The following is a 19,598-nucleotide window of genomic DNA, read 5'->3' on the forward strand; positions in this document are numbered from 1 at the left end:
TTAGCCCCAAAATACTCAAACGAGGAGTGGGTGGGTGGGATCTCGTGCTGTGGAATGAGGCAGACCAGGAAGTACAGCCTACTATATCAATCAAGGTCCCTCCCACGGAAACTCCCATTGGTCGGGCCCAACCCTATGTTAACCCATTCAAGTAAGTGTTCAGCTTATTACAAACCCTGTCGCCCTTTAAGTGCGTTCATCCTAAAAGCCTCACTTGTCATTAAGACTAGATAAACACTTTACTATGCTAGTAAATTGAAACATTGTTTAAAATCACACAATGTTTGAAATAAAAAAATGTTTTAGGTCTGTCTTTGTTAAGGAAGCAACTTTCCTGTGCAGCATGAGTCAGACTAGCTCTGCAGAACTGCTGTATAGAATTCCATATACTTTCATTTATAGCGTGAACTATGTAGTTGCCATAGTACTTTCAGCTAGAATCTCCACCATGTTTATGTGCTGACAGAGCAACAATCAGTTTAACTGTGAGTCAGTGAGAGACAGACACATAACAATGTGACAAGGTGCAGCTGACTACGTTATATGTTTGAAAAGGTTCATAATTACCAAATGATACATGAAAGGCATGGAAACTTGTATAAATAACAGCAGAAAATATTTCTATCCTTGGCGACTAGTGATGAAGGAGACAAAGATCTCAATATATTTTATAGATCTTCATACACAGAGACGGTCCTTACCAGAATAATCACATACTCTGCGCACATCCGTGCTTCTGTCCCGATGTGTCCAATCTGTCGCAGACAAGAAAACATCACCTTTGTTCTTTTATTTACAACAAGTCAAAAAAAAAATAATACATAACTAAATACAAAAAGTATACCAAACATAATTTATTAGACTGGTAATAAATGCACTAAAATAGTAGGTGTGTCAAGAAAAATAAAATACATTTTTTTTAAAAAATGTCAAAAGTAAAAATATATATATTTATTTAACTCCTTTACATTTATGCCAATGCAAAATATTATTTAAAATGACCTCAGCATCTCTTATTTCATTCTGTAGTAACCTACACAGTCATGGTTCACTCTTGGAACAGTCTGGATGGGTCCGTTTGGGGAGCTGGACAAAGAGTTGTGTATGAAGACACAGCATAGATTTATCTGAAAGGGTATATATGACTGGGATGGATAATTTACATGAATATAACTTGAGTATTTGTACTGGACTAAAACATTACTAAATATGTCCAGCATGCTCTCTTTCATTAGCAGGTTGCTATATTAGGAGAGATGTGCGTCTGGGAGTAAACCAGCTGAAGGGAATTGACAGCTTTGCAGCAATGCACTGTGTGGATTAGTGAATTTATACACAGGAGCAGGGCCATTAAAGTCACAGCAATAGTCTCAGCTTTCTGATCTGTATCAGATCCCATCAGGCACTGACTTAAAGATGTGGGAGGAACTTTAACTCTCTGTTATGAAGTGGGGAGGTTATGTTTTAAAGTTACAGCTGTAGAATATCAGGATAACACTGAACACTGAATGTATTTTATGTTCATGGATTATATCTGAAAATTAAATTATTTGTGCAAGATTTATCATCTGCCAGCCTACCAATTTCTTCAACCCTTGATGGGAGAATATCAGAATAGCAAACTTCTGTGTGTCCACATGCAGTCAAGTTTGAAGTGGATAGGGTTAGGTCTGCATGTAGCCAGTCTGAACATTTGACCATTATCAACAGCAGAGAGTAGTGATGTAAGACTTCTGCCAAATATACACATGAAGTGGTGCCAAACACATCTGTATGTACAGCAAAATGAAGTACGCACAGCCAATAATCAGGAGAGCCTGCTTGTGTCCCCTACAACAATCAGCTTAAACAACAGATGCAAAAGTGTGCTGCATGTGTTGCTGTCATGTTGGATATCTGCACAACCCTGTCATTGTAGTGGGTATTATTGTTACTGCTGGGACATTACTGGGCTCCATAGTTCTGCAGGGTTACTAGTAGGCTCTATGGTACTATTGGGATATTACTGGGCTCTACAGTACTGCTGGGACATTACTGGGCTCTACAGTAATGCTGGGACATTACTGGGCTCTACAGTACTGCTGGGACATTACTGGGCTCTACAGTACTGCTGGGACATTACTGGGCTCTACAGTACTGCTGAAACATTAGTGGGCTCAACAGTACTGCTGGGATATTACTGGGCTCCAAAGTAATGCTAGGATATTACTGGGCTCCACAGTACTGCTGGAATATTACTGGGCTCCACAGTACTGCTGGGACATTACTGGGCTCCACAGTACTGCTGGGACATTACTGGGCGCTACGGTTCTCTTAGATATTACTGGGCTCCACAGTACTGCTGGGATATTACTGGGCTCCACAGGACTGCTGGGATATTACTGGGCTCCATAGGACTGCTGGGATATTACTGGGCTCCACAGTACTGCTGGGATAATACTGGGCTCCACAGTACTGCTGGGACATTACTGGGCGCTACGATTCTGTTAGATATTACTGGGCTCTACAGTACTATTAGGATATTACTGTTACATTACTGGGCTCTACAGTACTGCTGGGACATTACTGAGCTCTACAGTACTGCTGGGATATTACTGGGCTCTACAGTACTATTGGATATTACTGGGCTCTACAGTACTGCTGGGACATTACTGGGCTCTACAGTACTTCTGGGACATTAGTGGGCTCCACAGTACTACTGGGATATTACTGGGCTCTACAGTACTGCTGGGACATTACTGGGCTCTACAGTACTGCTGGGATATTACTGGGCTCTGCAGTACTGCTGGGACATTAATGGGCTCCACAGTACTATTGGGATATTACTGGGCTCTACAGTACTGCTGGGACATTACTGGGCTCTACAGTACTTCTGGGACATTAGTGGGCTCCACAGTACTACTGGGATATAACTGGGCTCTACAGTACTGCTGGGACATTACTGGGCTCTGCAGTACCTCTGGGACATTACTGGGCTCTGCAGTACTGCTGGGACATTACTGGTCTCTACAGTACTGCTGGGATATTACTGGGCTCCACAGTACTGCTGGGACATTACTGGGCTCCACAGTACTGCTGGGACATTACTGGGCGCTACGGTTCTCTTAGATATTACTGGGCTCCACAGTACTGCTGGGATATTACTGGGCTCCACAGGACTGCTGGGATATTACTGGGCTCCATAGTACTGCTGGGATATTACTGGGCTCCACAGTACTGCTGGGATAATACTGGGCTCCACAGTACTGCTGGGACATTACTGGGCGCTACGATTCTGTTAGATATTACTGGGCTCTACAGTACTATTAGGATATTACTGTTACATTACTGGGCTCTACAGTACTGCTGGGACATTACTGAGCTCTACAGTACTGCTGGGATATTACTGGGCTCTACAGTACTATTGGATATTACTGGGCTCTACAGTACTGCTGGGACATTACTGGGCTCTACAGTACTTCTGGGACATTAGTGGGCTCCACAGTACTACTGGGATATTACTGGGCTCTACAGTACTGCTGGGACATTACTGGGCTCTACAGTACTGCTGGGATATTACTGGGCTCTGCAGTACTGCTGGGACATTAATGGGCTCCACAGTACTATTGGGATATTACTGGGCTCTACAGTACTGCTGGGACATTACTGGGCTCTACAGTACTTCTGGGACATTAGTGGGCTCCACAGTACTACTGGGATATAACTGGGCTCTACAGTACTGCTGGGACATTACTGGGCTCTGCAGTACCTCTGGGACATTACTGGGCTCTGCAGTACTGCTGGGACATTACTGGTCTCTACAGTACTGCTGGGATATTACTGGACTCTACAGTACTGCTGGGACATTACTGGGCTCTGCAGTACCTCTGGGACATAACTGGGCTCTACAGTACTGCTGGGATATTACTGGGCTTTACAGTACTATTGGATATTACTGGGCTCTACAGTACTGCTGGGACATTACTGGGCTCTACAGTACTTCTGGGACATTAGTGGGCTCCACAGTACTACTGGGATATTACTGGGCTCTACAGTACTGCTGGGACATTACTGGGCTCTACAGTACTGCTGGGATATTACTGGGCTCTGCAGTACTGCTGGGACATTAATGGGCTCCACAGTACTATTGGGATATTACTGGGCTCTACAGTACTGCTGGGACATTACTGGGCTCTACAGTACTTCTGGGACATTAGTGGGCTCCACAGTACTACTGGGATATAACTGGGCTCTACAGTACTGCTGGGACATTACTGGGCTCTGCAGTACCTCTGGGACATTACTGGGCTCTGCAGTACTGCTGGGACATTACTGGTCTCTACAGTACTGCTGGGATATTACTGGGCTCCACAGTACTGCTGGGACATTACTGGGCTCCACAGTACTGCTGGGACATTACTGGGCGCTACGGTTCTCTTAGATATTACTGGGCTCCACAGTACTGCTGGGATATTACTGGGCTCCACAGGACTGCTGGGATATTACTGGGCTCCATAGTACTGCTGGGATATTACTGGGCTCCACAGTACTGCTGGGATAATACTGGGCTCCACAGTACTGCTGGGACATTACTGGGCGCTACGATTCTGTTAGATATTACTGGGCTCTACAGTACTATTAGGATATTACTGTTACATTACTGGGCTCTACAGTACTGCTGGGACATTACTGAGCTCTACAGTACTGCTGGGATATTACTGGGCTCTACAGTACTATTGGATATTACTGGGCTCTACAGTACTGCTGGGACATTACTGGGCTCTACAGTACTTCTGGGACATTAGTGGGCTCCACAGTACTACTGGGATATTACTGGGCTCTACAGTACTGCTGGGACATTACTGGGCTCTACAGTACTGCTGGGATATTACTGGGCTCTGCAGTACTGCTGGGACATTAATGGGCTCCACAGTACTATTGGGATATTACTGGGCTCTACAGTACTGCTGGGACATTACTGGGCTCTACAGTACTTCTGGGACATTAGTGGGCTCCACAGTACTACTGGGATATAACTGGGCTCTACAGTACTGCTGGGACATTACTGGGCTCTGCAGTACCTCTGGGACATTACTGGGCTCTGCAGTACTGCTGGGACATTACTGGTCTCTACAGTACTGCTGGGATATTACTGGACTCTACAGTACTGCTGGGACATTACTGGGCTCTGCAGTACCTCTGGGACATAACTGGGCTCTACAGTACTGCTGGGATATTACTGGGCTCCACAGTACTGCTGGGATATTACTGGGCTCTACAGTACTGCTGGGACATTACTGGGCTCTACAGTACTGCTGGGATAATACTGGGCTCTGCAGTACTGCTGGGACATTAATGGGCTCCACAGTACTATTGGGATATTACTGGGCTCTACAGTACTGCTGGGACATTACTGGGCTCTACAGTACTTCTGGGACATTAGTGGGCTCCACAGTACTACTGGGATATTACTGGGCTCTACAGTACTGCTGGGACATTACTGGGCTCTGCAGTACCTCTGGGACATTACTGGGCTCTGCAGTACTGCTGGGACATTACTGGTCTCTACAGTACTGCTGGGATATTACTGGACTCTACAGTACTGCTGGGACATTACTGGGCTCTGCAGTACCTCTGGGACATAACTGGGCTCTACAGTACTGCTGGGATATTACTGGGCTCCACAGTACTGCTGGGATATTACTGGGCTCCACAGTACTGCTGGGATATTACTGGGGTCCACAGTACTGCTGGGACATTACTGGGCTCTACAGTTCTTCTGGGACATTAATGGGCTGCACAGTACTACTGGGATATTACTGGGCTCTACAGTACTGCTGGGACATTACTGGGCTATACGGAACTATTAGATATTACTGGGCTCTACAGTACTGCTGGTATATTACTGGGCTCTACAGTACTGCTGGGACATTACTGGGCTCTACAGTACTGCTGGGACATTACTGGGCTATACGGAACTATTAGATATTACTGGGCTCTACAGTACTTCTGGGATATTACTGGGCTCTACAGTACTGCTGGGACATTAATGGGCTCCACAATACTACTGGGATATTACTGGGCTCTACAGTACTGCTGGGACATTACTGGGCTCTACACCCTACAGTACTGCTGGGATATTACTGGGCTCTGCAGTACTGCTGGGACATTAATGGGCTCCACAGTACTATTGGGATATTACTGGGCTCTGCAGTACTGCTGGGACATTACTGGGCTCTACAGTACAGCTGGGACATTACTGGTCTCTACAGTACTGCTGGGACATTACTGGGCTCTACATTACTGCTGGGACATTAGTAGGCTCCACAGTACTACTGGGATATTACTGGGCTCTGCAGTACTGCTGGGACATTACTGTGCTTTACAGTACTGCTGGGACATTACTGTGCTTTACAGTACTGCTGAGACATTACTGGGCTCTATGGTACTATTAGATGTTACTGGGCTCTAAAGTACTCCTGGGATATTACTGGGCTCTACAGTACTGCTGGGACATTAATGGGCTCCACAGTACTACTGGGATATTACTGGGCTCTACAGTACTGCTGGGACATTACTGGGCTCTACAGTACAGCTGGGACATTACTGGTCTCTACAGTACTGCTGGGACATCACTAGTCTCTACAGTACTGCTGGGACATTACTGGGCTCTACAATACTGCTGAGACATTACTGGGCTCTACAGCACTGCTGGGACATTACTGGGCTATACGGAACTATTAGATATTACTTGGCTCTACAGTACTACTGGGATATTACTGGGCTCTGCAGTACTGCTGGGACATTATTGGGCTCCACAGTACTATTGGGATATTACTGGGCTCTGCAGTACTGCTTTGACATTACTGTGCTTTACAGTACTGCTGGGACATCACTGGTCTCTACAGTACTGTTGGGGCATTACTGGGCTCTACGGTACTATTAGATATTACTGGGCTCTACAGTACTGCTAGGATATTACTGGGCTCTACAGTACTGCTGGGATATTACTGGGCTCTACAGCTCTGCTGGGACATTACTGGGCTCTACGGTACTATTAGATATTACTGGGCTCTACAGTACTGCTAGGATATTACTGGGCTCTACAGTACTGCTGGGATATTACTGGGCTCTACAGCTCTGCTCGGACATTACTGGGCTCTACGGTACTATTAGATATTACTGGGCTCTACAGTACTGCTAGGATATTACTGGGATCTAAAGTACTGCTAGGATATTACTGGGCTCTACAGCTCTGCTGGGACATTACTGGGCTCTGCAGTACCTCTGGGACATAACTGGGCTCTACAGTACTGCTGGGATATTACTGGGCTCTACAGTACTGCTGGGATATTACTGGGCTCTACAGTACTGCTGGGACATTACTGGGCTCTACAGTACTGCTGGGATATTACTGGGCTTTGCAGTACTGCTGGGACATTAATGGGCTCCACAGTACTATTGGGATATTACTGGGCTCTACAGTACTGCTGGGACATTACTGAGCTCTACAGTACTTCTGGGACATTAGTGGGCTCCACAGTACTAATGGGATATTACTGGGCTCTACAGTACTGCTGGGACATTACTGGGCTCTGCAGTACCTCTGGGACATTACTGGGCTCTGCAGTACTGCTGGGACATTACTGGTCTCTACAGTACTGCTGGGATATTACTGGACTCTACAGTACTGCTGGGACATTACTGGGCTCTGCAGTACCTCTGGGACATAACTGGGCTCTACAGTACTGCTGGGATATTACTGGGCTCCGCAGTACTGCTGGGATATTACTGGGCTCCACAGTACTGCTGGGATATTACTGGGGTCCACAGTACTGCTGGGACATTACTGGGCTCTACAGTACTGCTGAGACATTACTGTTCTCTACAGTACTGCTAGGACATTACTGGGCTCTACAGTTCTTCTGGGACATTAATGGGCTGCACAGTACTACTGGGATATTACTGGGCTCTACAGTACTGCTGGGACATTTCTGGGCTCTACAGTACTGCTGGGACATTACTGGGCTATACGGAACTATTAGATATTACTGGGCTCTACAGTACTGCTGGGATATTACTGGGCTTTACAGTACTGCTGGGACATTACTGTGCTTTACAGTACTGCTGAGACATTACTGGGCTCTATGGTACTATTAGATGTTACTGGGCTCTAAAGTACTCCTGGGATATTACTGGGCTCTACAGTACTGCTGGGACATTAATGGGCTCCACAGTACTACTGGGATATTACTGGGCTCTACAGTACTGCTGGGACATTACTGGGCTCTACAGTACAGCTGGGACATTACTGGTCTCTACAGTACTGCTGGGACATCACTAGTCTCTACAGTACTGCTGGGACATTACTGGGCTCTACAATACTGCTGAGACATTACTGGGCTCTACAGCACTGCTGGGACATTACTGGGCTATACGGAACTATTAGATATTACTTGGCTCTACAGTTCTACTGGGATATTACTGGGCTCTGCAGTACTGCTGGGACATTATTGGGCTCCACAGTACTATTGGGATATTACTGGGCTCTGCAGTACTGCTTTGACATTACTGTGCTTTACAGTACTGCTGGGACATCACTGGTCTCTACAGTACTGTTGGGGCATTACTGGGCTCTACGGTACTATTAGATATTACTGGGCTCTACAGTACTGCTAGGATATTACTGGGCTCTACAGTACTGCTGGGATATTACTGGGCTCTACAGCTCTGCTGGGACATTACTGGGCTCTACGGTACTATTAGATATTACTGGGCTCTACAGTACTGCTAGGATATTACTGGGCTCTACAGTACTGCTGGGATATTACTGGGCTCTACAGCTCTGCTGGGACATTACTGGGCTCTACGGTACTGCTGGGACATCACTGGTCTCTACAGTACTGTTGGGACATTACTGGGCTCTACGGTACTATTAGATATTACTGGGCTCTACAGTACTGCTAGGATATTACTGGGCTCTACAGCTCTGCTGGGACATTACTGGGCTCTACGGTACTATTAGATATTACTGGGCTCTACAGTACTGCTAGGATATTACTGGGCTCTACAGTACTGCTAGGATATTACTGGGCTCTACAGCTCTGCTGGGACATTACTGGGCTCTACGGTACTATTAGATATTACTGGGCTCTACAGTACTGCTAGGATATTACTGGGATCTACAGTATTGCTGGGATATTACTGGGCTCTACAGCTCTGCTGGGACATTACTGGGCTCTACGGTACTATTAGATATTACTGGGCTCTACAGTACTGCTAGGATATTACTGGGATCTACAGCTCTGCTGGGACATTACTGGGCTCTACGGTACTATTAGATATTACTGGGCTCTACAGTACTGCTAGGATATTACTGGGCTCTACAGTACTGCTGGGACATTACTGGGCTCTACAGCTCTGCTGGGACATTACTGGACTCTACGGTACTATTAGTTATTACTCGGCTCTACAGTACTGCTGGGACATTACTCGGCTACACTGTACTTTGGGGTATTACTGGGCTCTACGGTACTACTGGGATACTAGGGTACTTTACAATACTGCTGGGATATTACTCGGCTCTGCAGTACTGCTGAGACATTAGTGGGCTCCACCATACTAATGGAATATTACTGGGCTCTGCAGTATTGCTTGGACATTAGTGGACTCCACATTACTGATACTACTGAGAATTACTATGAATAATGGTTTATTTTTGGACATTATTTTGGTGCCTGCATATTATATAAAGATAACAATGTACTTGTGTGTATGCTGTAATTTTATGGGTTCTTCTGGACAGGTACAGAATCTGAAAATACCCGTTGTTGCAGGCTGTCAAGAAGGTGACGTAGAACTGTCTGTGTGAGAATTACGGATTCCTTAATTTGATCCCATTCTCTTTGAAAGGCTGCGCCTGAGCCTTGTGGATGGTAATTTCAAAACACAGCTTGATGGTTAACTGCAGGAACTTGAACTCAAAGGGGTAGTCACTGGACATGAGTGGTTTGTGTGTATGTTTATAGTGCAGAACTTACACTCAGTTAGTAATTAAATCTTCTATACCAACCAGTCAAGTTTATACTGTTAAGTAGAAATGGTCACTGACCCCCGTGTTTTGGTTTTGGATTCGGTTTTGGATCTCGATTACCGTCGTGTTTTGGTTTTGGTTTTGGTTGGTTTTGTTTTGCTATTTTGTTGGAAAATCAATGTTTCTGGGCCTAAAATAACCAAATTTAGTGCTCCACCTGTTTCTTGGGCTCCACCTGTTTCTTGGATAAGTAATGTAATTGTAAAGCTAATAAATTATCCAAAAAACTGTTTAATTCCTGGTAGGTAGGCCTTCATTAATTCTACACACAAACCAGATTGTCTTCCTCTCCATCTATGCATATTGGCAATGCAGCCATCGTCTTTGGGTGTATATTACACCCTACACTTATAGTTAAATATCTAAAGAAATGGACAAAGGCAGTTTGGTTTCTGTCTCTATAGCCCCCGCCCTCTACTTGTAGTTGAATAGAAAAAAAGCAGCCTGCATAGACTAAACAATCTAAAAAATAAATGGACCAAGGTAGTTTGGTGGCTGTCTATGACCCCCCCGCCCTCCACTTGGAGTTGAATAGAAAAAAAAGCAGCCTGGATAGACTGAACAATATAAAAAATAAGTGGACCTAGGCAGTTTGGTTGCTGTCTCTGACCCCCCCCCCCCCCCCCCCTCCACTTGTAGTTGAATAGAAAAAAAGCAGCCTGCATAGACTGTAGAACTAGAATATACAAAGAAATGGACAAAGGCAGCTTGGTATCTGTCTACATCATAATCATCAACATCATCATTAGCGCCCTCATCGCCTACACAAATCTCCCCCTCATCCTTTTCTAATTCCAAAGTGGCATCCTCAATTTGTGTATCACCGGCTACACTCGGGCTGTTCAGGCACACATCAGCAGAACTGCTGAAAGGGCCCTATATTTACACTAACAGAATGCTCACGATTACACATACCACTGTTGGATGGACTCTCCACAGGGATTGCCCTTAGTGTTTTCTTGCAGCTCGGCTTTCACACGTAACAGTAGTTGTGCACCACTTTTGGAATTCAAATTACTTGGTCTTGCAAATTCTATAGACAAGACTGCTTGTCTTCCTCTTCATCAATGACTCTTAGCAATTGAGCACTCGTCTTTGGGTGTATATTACACCCAAACCTTATGAGTGCAAATTAGTAAAAATACAGTTTAATCCCTGATAGGCCCTCCACCATCCTTTGCATGTTAATAGTTTATGGTCACGGTCACACATTTTTTTTAAAAATCTTTCAAACCAGCCCAGGTGTTAATCTGTTGTGCTCTGCCCCCCTGCGTCATCCCTGCTTGTGTTTGGAAAGTGCATATTGGTGCCTGAACCTCACGTGCCAGAACTGCTCCCACTGGTGCCACACTGCTGCAGGACTTACATAATCAACCGCATCCTCATCGTCGGATACCCAAATCTCCCCCACATCCTCTTCTAAAGACAAAGTGTCATCCTCACTTGGTGTATCACCGGCTACACTCGGGCTGTTCAGGCACACATCAGCAGAGATGCTGAAAGGGCCCTTCTTTATGGGTAAATTAACAGAATGCTCACGATTAGACATCCCACTGGTGGATGGACTCTCCACAGGGATTGGTGTCATTTCTGATTCAGAGCAAACATTTTCCTCTAATGCCTTACTGTTATCTTGCAGATCGGCTTTGACGCGTAACAGTAGTTGTGCACCACTTGTAGGCTCGGTAACATTTTTGGATCTGCCACTAATAGAGAAAGGCGAAAGCCTCCTTCTCTCTTTGCCACTGCGTGTGTAGAATGGCATGTTGGCAAATTTTTTTTTTTTATCGGCACTTAAGTTTTCCTCAGTTAGACTTTGTTTTCGCTTCAACAGCGTAAAATTTTTTTTGGTGTGCGTTTTTTTGGATGATTTCAAAAGACGGTGTAGTTTCACATTGCCTTTCCCAGATGACGTACTGGGAACACTACCATCAGGACTCGTGACAGAACCTGGTTGCTGATTCTGCTCATATGTGGACTGCTTTGAATCCATTCTGAGCCCAAAGCACTTGTAGTGCTACAAATTATTTGGTAGATACTGCTGACAGGTAATAATTTTGACAGCCAGAAATATTTATGCACAATTATGGGGGAGACCCCAAAAGCACCGGGAGTGCTAAAAAGTATTTAGTAGATACTGCTGACAGATAGTAATTTTCACAGCCAGAAATATTTATGCACAATTATGGGGGTCACCGCAAAAGCACTGGGGAGTGCTAAAAAGTGTTTGCTAGATACTGCTGACAGATAGTAATTTTCACAGCCAGAAATATTTATGCACAATTATGGGGGTCACCCCAAAAGCACTGGGGAGTGCTAAAAAGTGTTTGCTAGATACTGCTGACAGATAGTAATTTTCACAGCCAGAAATATTTATGCACAATTATGGGGGTCACCCCAAAAGCACTGGGGAGTGCTAAAAAGTGTTTACTAGATACTGCTGACAGATAGTAATTTTCACAGCCAGAAATATTTATGCACAATTATGGGGGTCACCCCAAAAGCACTGGGGAGTGCTAAAAAGTATTTGCTGGATACTGCTGACTGATAGTAATTTTTACAGCCAGAAATATTTGTGCACAATTATGGGGGACACCCCAAAGCACTGGGGAGTGCTAAAAAGTATTTGCTAGATACTGCTGACAGATTATAATTTTCACAGCCAGAAATATTTGTGCACAAATATGGGGGAGACCCCAAAAGCACCGGGGAGTGCTAAAAAGTATTTGGTAGATACTGCTGACAGATAGTAATTTTCACAGCCAGAAATATTTGTGCACAAATATGGGGGAGACCCCAAAAAAACTTTGACTGCAAAATATTGAAAAAAAAAATAAATTCTCTATCCTCCTCTCTTCTCTAGCGATTTTTGGTAGTACAATTGGAATCACAATATTGTATTCTCTGTCCCTGCTCTAATCAGCCTGTGACTACACCCTGCTCTCTCCCTCTGTCAAATGGTGATGGATTGCTGTGGAGGCGTGTATTTATAATCTTGAAGTATCGCGAGAACCGAGTCCCGAGATCCGACGACGTCACGATGACATTCGGCCTCAATTTGGATTCGGAGCGGGCGGGAGAGTACAGAGCTACTCGGCTCCATACTCGGATAGGCGATATTCGGATGGATTCGGTTCTCGAAGGAACCGGACCCGCCCATCTCTACTGTTAAGTGACATCACAAAGTGTGTTTATGATGTAAGTCAGTCACATAATCAGCCAGCCAGCTGTTACAACTCAACCTGCCTGCATTTCACCACTGAATGAAAGGATCAGTGCCTCCTTACTGGTAGACAATGAATGTGCCATAGACTTGAACCTCGGAGAGCCTCTACTCTATGTCTCTGTGTTTAGCTTTGGATTCTGGAAGCAGGAGAGAAAACTGTTCAGTTGGTTGCATTATGAACAGAGTAGTGTAGCTGCTTAGAGGAAAGGGTCATCGTCTGCTGACATCACCAGGGATCAGAAGTTTGGGGTTTTCAGCTCTTTGCTTGTGAAAGAGCATTCATTAACGTCATAATGTAAAGGAGAAAGTGTTACGCTACAACACCAATACAATTTCCTATGTATCATATATTTTCTGAAAGTAAATACCTACATTAGCTAGTAGGCTGTGGCATTGCTGATGGAATATAACCTGCCAGGAAAAATGTACATTTAGGCAGCAGGCACTGCTTGCTATATAGCAAAACTGGATTGACAACTATGGATGCTTTAAGTATCCAATAAGCTATGGTCTGGAAGTAAATATAACTTAACAGGAAAATGTACTTTGAAGCATCAAACACTGTTGTGCTATACATCAGAGACTACATAGAAATATATGTTTTGTTTTTATATATATATACATATATATATATATATATAAAGAGATAGATAGATAGATAGATAGAGATATCAGTTGCAATACTGTGCAACTACCGGCACAATTGCTACTGCTGATGGTGTCTGGCCAATCCCAAGCCCACTACTGACAGTTCCAAACACCCTGTTAGGATCCTCATTAGCTTTGGCTCATGCTAGTAACAGTATACACCGCAACGGAGCTTCCCAGTCTGTAGGCAAAATATTAATAAATATAAAATGATTTAATTTTACTCATCTTTATTTAATAATCTATTTATATTTTAAGCAAAATTTTAACAAAACGGGATGTGCGGCTCTCTGGAGGAATAATAAGCTGTATGTGAGGTCCTTCAAAGTAGCAGGGTGCCTACAACTGGCTGAAACTATCCAATGTTATCCAGCCTGAACCTGGCTTCAACTCTCCACTATGCGTTATTCTCAGGCATTATGCTCCCACCATTACCTGCACCCAACTGCAAAACACCAAAAATGATTCTGCTTCTAAATATCCATCACCACAATGATGTAATAATAGAGGTAGCAGTGGCAACAACTGCACCATGGCCCAGTAGCATTAGGTGCTCCACCGTGACCCCTGCTTGGTTTTTAAAATATATAAAATATCTATACACCTTTTACTAGCTGTGCAGATCTACTTATAATACAGGCTCTATTACATGCTATATGGTAATACATTAACAGTACATCCACTGATATTTAAATAACTCATATTTAATGAAACTTATCTAGTTTACTTTTTCTTATTGTTTCAATTACAAATTAATACCTGGCAATAACCGGGTCCCTTTGGTGGTGAAAATTACCTGGTCATGTTAAATATTTTTCAATAACATATTTAAATGGAATTTTTCATTCATAATAGAACACTTTAAAAAAATACTGTTTTGCACAAGTTCAATTTATCAACTGATTTCCTCTTATCTGCACATTGATGTACCTGAGTATTGTCCCTGGAAACTGTAATCAGATGTCTCATATCTATGCAGGCAACATACATATGATAATGGTTGTGAATCTATAGTCAATGTAAAATAATATACCCTTCTATACATACTTCAGAATAATTAATTTGAAATGTAATTAAAAAGTTTGAATTCGGCACAGTGTTAGCTTTGAGGTCACAATTGACTGAAACACCTTTACTGGAGCCTAGATTTGAGTCCACAAAGCATTCATTGTTTCCCTGTAAGGAAGCACACTCAGTGGTGAAATGTAGACAGGCTGATGTAACAGCAGATTAGGCTGATCATGTGACTGACTTACATCATAAACAGTCACTATGATGTCACTGCGTGGCATAGAACAATTAGTTATTAGCTGAGTGTGAATTGTATATTATACACATTATACATCATATGTACAAACACAAAGTGGACCTGATTTATTAAGGAAAGGAAAGCAAAAAATGAGTAACTTTGCACCTTAGCAAAACCATGTTGCATTGGAGGGGGAGACAAATTTAAAATGTAATGGCAGATTTATAGTTGGGATAAGGCATGTTCTAGATCAACTTTAAATTTCAGTGTACAAATAAAGCTTACAAGTATTTGTTGCAAGAAAAAACAGCCAGTGTTTTCTTATGTGGAAAATAATAAACTAATTGCACCCCTTGCATTGTAACATAGTTTTGTCCAGGAGAAAATTTAGTACTTTGTTTGCCTTATTTTCCTTAATGAATAAGGCCCATTGTATCCAAGGTAAGGTTGTTTTAACCTAAATTTAAATATAATAATAATGTTAAAATTAATACCAGTAGTGCATTTGCAATATGTATGAAAATACAAAACCCAAGTGTATTAATATATATATATATATATATATATATATATATATATATATATATATATATATATGAATAAATGGTAACCTGCCATTGCTGAATATTATGTAAAGGAAATATTTGTACATCATCAATATATCTACATGTTTATATAAGGTCTCCACAGCATACATTACATCACATAACTTCTAATAAAACCTTATGCTCTTATCACATGGTTCGGATTCTGGAACTGAGATAAAACTTTCATTGTAAGCTAAATATATTTAAGTTATTAACAGATTCATGTTAAGAGGTCACGTGCTAAATTTCTGAAATTATTCTTTCAAATTCCAGTGCCATTATTAAACAAGTCACTTTGTAGTAACCTTGTTATTTAGAAGTGTGTGTCACGTATTTTCTATATTTGTATTGGGTCTAGTCTCTCTGGGTTTGGTTTTGCCATATTTTGTCTCTTTATAAGCACATGCACTACAATAGCTGTGGAGATATTCTGTGACTTTTCAGTCGTCAGGAACTAGCAATTACTGAGTTGAAAATAAATGTCATCTATATATTTCTAAGAATAATAGCATAATCTAATGTTAGTACACTTCTAACCGGTGTGTGCTTAAAATAGTTATACAAGTGTCCTAGATATTGTTGCAGCTCCCCACAGCAAAAAGTTATTCTATGTGAATTTCAGACATTATGTCAATAGCAGCCCTTGCTTCATTTGAAGTCTAAAAAAATCTTATTCACTATTGCAGGATGGACCACACATTACTTGTAATCTCAGTAATAAGTTATACATACATAAAGTAAATCTATTACAGAGACACCCCTATGTAATAACATGTCAGAATGCATTTTAATATAAGATAAACAAGTGTTACAAGCTATACCAAAAAAAAGCAGATAGGAGTTGGGAACCGCAGGTGAAGGTTCGGTGGTCTGTATGCGGCCCTAGTGCCACCAGTTGCCCATGACTGCTCTTTGGAGATGCCTCATTTAGTATTTCCTCTGGTCAGGGGAGGGCTGGCAAATATAAGCCCTGGGGAACTTAAGAGTCGATTCAGCAGCCTATTTGGAACATTTAAAAGAGGAAAAAAATGCTGGTGGCCCAGTGACCCAGTCCAAGCTAACCCAATAAGGGACCAGCCCGTGGGGCAGATGCCCCCCTGCCCCCCAGCCCAGCCCGCTGCTGCCTCTGGTCCTACTTTGTAATGGTTTAACTACTGTGTAATAAAGTATGTGAATGTGTGTGGGCATAAGGGTCAAGTTTTCGAATAGGTCATTTTATTCATCACTTCTCAATAATGTATTTACAAAAGAAGCTTTATTTTCATTCACACACTACAGTGATTTTGGTATAAAATGTCTTCTTTTGTTAGGATGAACCATTTGAAATAGTCTTTACACAGTGTGTGTGTTTGTTGTCTAGAATATGGTTGTGAGACTGTTTGGCATTGGATCCTTTCATATTTTTCATTTATGTTCTTATCCTGTAATAGAAGTGTGTTTTAGAAATGCAAAACTAGCACTGAAAATGTGCAAATTGCCATTTCGTTATTTCCTTATTGTATTTTTTCAATTCCTTTTTGTTTATGTAATTTGCTTTTAAGCACTTTGCACGGTCTAGTACAGTTGGATTTCAAATGCAGCGCTGCTAATTTGCATCTAATTTGTACTAATGCATGAAGTGAAAAAAAAGTTCTTTAAAGTACAGTTTATAAAGAGCAATTAAAACAAAAACATGAAGCTGAGGTTAAAATGTGCATTTTAGTTTTACCCTGTCTTTATTAATCAGTAAAGTGTGTTGGACTACTTACTCCTTTCTGCAGCTAACGGAACCTATAATTAAATGACCAAACAGAGATTAATATTGTGCTGGATCGCAAAGTATAGCAAGTCCATTATTCCTCTCCAAACTGTCTCAGTCATGTCGCTATGTTTGAATCCACGAACATATACAGAACAATTCTGTTGCGTGGATTAGTGCATATTAAATATAAAGCTATAGCCCTGCCCCATTTCCAGGGTGATGCTCAATAGAGGACTTGTACCCTTCTGAGCATCTTTTATGTCATCTGTTAGGGATGGATTGTGTTATACACAAGATTTGATTTATGAGTTTTTTAAACAAACCTACTCTACAAAAATGAGTAAAACCATTTAAAACCAATTTTATTATCTTTCATTTTTGTATGAGATATTCTGTAATAGAGATAGGTGAAAACTTCAAAACCATTCAGTGGGATTGTTGCCTCGTTTTTCATTTTGGCGCAGAATTTTGCATATTTCTACAGCAAACTATTCAAACCACACCAAAGAGCAGAGTGAATTGAAACTGCAATAGCCCCAGCTCTATTTATACGTTATACATTTCGCAAAATGTGAATTTACAAATACATTGTGAAATGATGATTGTGTCACCAAAACTTGGCATCTCTATGAAATGGCGTGTTTCACCACAAAACCGGATTGCAATGCTAATTTACTCATCTCTACTCTGCAATTGGCCATGGGGCAGATGGAATGTTGCAGCATAATTAATATCTCTAGAGAGTCTATGAAGCTCAAAGTCTGCAAATTATAGCTGAAAAAAAATAAAAGGAATACTCTGCAAAGGAGGAACTATGGGATTTTGACAAAGGTTAGTGTAACTATTCCACTGCCTGAGGTAGAAATTGACATGGCACTTATCATATTCAGAAACTACAAAATACCATCCTTGTTTTAATTGAAATAGATAATCTAAAGTGAATGTGACACAACTAAAACCTTTGTGGGCATTCATATTGGTCATTAACAAACAAACAATTGTTCTGGGTTTCTCAAACTAAGGAGTTTTATCTATCCCACAAACACATACTTGCCAACTCCCTCTGAATGTCAGGGAGACTCCCTGAAATAGGAGTGATCTCCCTCACTCCCTGAAGAGTCTGTCATTCTCCCTGATGCTGAGCCAGTACAAGACGTGGTTGGCTTCACCATCTGTGGCATGATGACACAGTTCAGAAATTGTGTCCTATGTCCATGGATTGATGCCTATGGAGGTGGCCATTTTCATGAAGACCAAGATTTAATCAAAGACTGACAGGTAAGACAACATGACTTCAGTAATGGAGACAAAAATGTAAAAGACACTTCAGTCTGTAGAGATTCATTAACTGCTGTTCTTTAACAAATAGTTGCCTACTCTCCCGGAATGTCCGGGAGACTCTCGTATTTCTGGGAGACCTCCCGGGAGAGCAGGGCAACCTCCTGGTTCTAGCCCCCATAATAGATAAGTGGCGGGGCAGGGTTTAATGACGCAAATATTGCATCATCTTAGCCCACCCCCTACTGTAATTGGCCAAAATTGTGACACGCCCACCTTCCCCAGGATCTACCTGAAGCCAACGAGGAAAAGTTGACAAGTATGCATTAACATATGTATTGATGTAGTATACACTGTAAAAGACAAATGTTGTTTATTAAATAATGGTTAGATCTGCCATTAAGGTAGAAACCTCTTCTCAACATCATAGGCAGAATTCCATAAATTTTGCTGCCTCCATATTCACTGCCTGAGACAGCTGCCTCAAGTTGTCTCATTATCGGAACACCTTTGGTACAAGTTTATAGGTTGAGACATCAAGTTCATGTAAATCAAATTTACTTGCGGACCTTGCGGTATACTAATTACTAAAGAACAAATATGGGTGCCATTTACGATCAGCATTTGCTCAACTAAATCTCCCATGGTGCTGTATTGCAGCCCTGGACAACCTGTGGCTCCTCAGGTGTTTGCGAAACTACAAGTTCCAGCATACCCTGACAGTAATCAGCTGGTAACCATCTGGCAAAGCATACTGGGGCTTGTAGTGTCACAAAACCTGGATGTCCAGCCCTGCC

The sequence above is a fragment of the Mixophyes fleayi genome, chromosome 2 (genome assembly GCF_038048845.1).
Source record: "Mixophyes fleayi isolate aMixFle1 chromosome 2, aMixFle1.hap1, whole genome shotgun sequence".
In the NCBI taxonomy this organism is placed as follows: Eukaryota; Metazoa; Chordata; class Amphibia; order Anura; family Limnodynastidae; genus Mixophyes; species Mixophyes fleayi.